We start from the raw sequence: 2,172 nt of genomic DNA on the forward strand, positions 1-2,172 counted from the left end.
ATGTGTTTGTAAGGCGCGAACGAAAATCCAAAACAACCATTGAGTTGAAGGATCAAACTCATGACCTCAAAAACTCGACCACGTGTTGCTAGCCACTCGAACAAACAACTCCTGCTAACAAATGGCTAGCGCGAATGTTTAATAATATACTATAGCGTACCATTCAAAACATTTTTTTCTCATCTTATTAACTTATCAAAAAATAAATTAATAATTATGATATCTCGAATATTCTTCGAAACATGAAAATTTATTGAAATTCACAAAAAATTAAAAAGATGAACCTTTTATAAGAAATGGAACAATTTGTGAAAATTAAATATGTTTTGAACATTGAAACAATTTTGAAAAACATGTTTTCTAACACAAGCATTACTTTGAATTTGTGAACGTTTCAATAAAAATAAATATATTTTTTAATTTGTATCATTTTCAAGATGCAATTTATTTTGAAAATATCGAACAATTTTGGAAAACATAAAAACAATTAAAATGCGAAAATTTTCTATAGTTTTCAATAAATTCTGGAATCGGAATAAATTCTGGAGATTTTATGAAAATAAATAAAAAACTAAAATTCTGAAAAATTGAATTTATGAAAAAAGGAAAAATCAAAAAGAAACTTGGAAGAGAAAAAACAAAAAGGAAAGATAAAAGAAAAGGGAAAGAAAAGAAAAAGGAAAAAGAAGCAGAACAGAGAAAAAATAAAAACGGGTCATCCCAATACTGGGCGCCATATGCGAAACTTCGTCTATTTTGTGCCCAGTGCGGTAAATAATGGTTCTCAGCTGCATGGACAGGAAATAAGTGGGCTGGGCCTCAGCGCGCGTGGCCACGTACGAAATTTTGGATAAAACTGTTTCTTTTATGGCAGATGGACATACAAAAAATTAGTACCACCTTGGATAGAACAAGAAAAATCGGTGGTGAACGGATGAAAAAAATCGATGAAACACACCTTGCTTTATTAGTAGGTATAGATATAGATAGGAAGAAAAGAAAAACTAGGCTTGTTCGCGTGATAACATTACCGAATTTGCGACCGTTCGATCTTGCGTCGCAACTAAAACTGCAAGGAAAATGCGTTCGTCTGCCGTCCTCCTCCCAGGGGAACGTTGACCACATAAGTGACTAGCACCCTTGGTTTTCAACCGAGAGGTTTGGGTTCAAGTCCTAGGAAATCTCAATTTTGTCCTCCTTCCTTCCTCGCAAAAAAAGAAAGAAAATCAAAGACTTGAGAAGGCGTACAGAACAAGCTAGTGTACCAGTAAAGAGACGTTGCTGAGTTTTAGAAAAAAAAGAGACGTGCTCCTGTACCTGGTTCGAATCCAAACCTAGACTATGAGTATATATGGTGCTATGCTACTCTGCAAGTAATTAAACTGACATATCCAACATTCGCTTCTCCTCTTCTCTACTTACTCTGCCTAGCATCAGAAGCTCTGGCCGCAGCAACCATGTTTGCTGGGTGCTCGTCCACCCGCTCTTCAGCAGGCAACAACTAGATATGCTCCATGTCTCCACCCGTATCATCGCCTGTGGGTCTCATCACACCCCCACCGGCACACGCACCGCAGCCGGTTGTTCATCGCAACCCGCTGCCGTTGGTGTGGCACCACTACTGCAAATCACGCAGAGTCATCCGTCGCATCTCAACCACAATCCTCAACCCTGGACGAGTCTTCTACAAATGCCCGAATCATGGGGTAATAATATGTTTAAGTGTTGTTCTGCTGCTTTCAGTTGCTGATATTTTTAATAGTTTGGTTTATGATCTTCCAATTTGATTCGTGCAGAAAAGGGAAGATTCGTGTGATTTGTATTTCTAGGAAGTTGCTGATGTGGGGGAACACAATTACGCTGATTATTTGGTTAGCCAAGGAATCCCAATACCAGCGGGTTGGGGTGTTGGACAAGTAACTGAAGGAACGGCAGAAGAGGAAGATGAAGAGCAGAAGGTTAAAGATGCAGTTCCTCCGATCATGGCCAAGCAACAGCTGCTGAACGGCCTTGACATCAATGAGGAGATGAAAGAGCTTGTGAAGATAATGGGCAAAATCGATGTGCTCTCTAGGATGATTGTCTCTTTATTTGTAGTGTATGTAGCACTCATGATGTATTCAGTGGCGAGCACTTCGCTGAAACTAGTAATGAATGAAACCTATGTAGCAG

The sequence above is a fragment of the Triticum dicoccoides genome, chromosome 1A (assembly GCF_002162155.2).
Source record: "Triticum dicoccoides isolate Atlit2015 ecotype Zavitan chromosome 1A, WEW_v2.0, whole genome shotgun sequence".
Taxonomy (NCBI): domain Eukaryota; kingdom Viridiplantae; phylum Streptophyta; class Magnoliopsida; order Poales; family Poaceae; genus Triticum; species Triticum dicoccoides.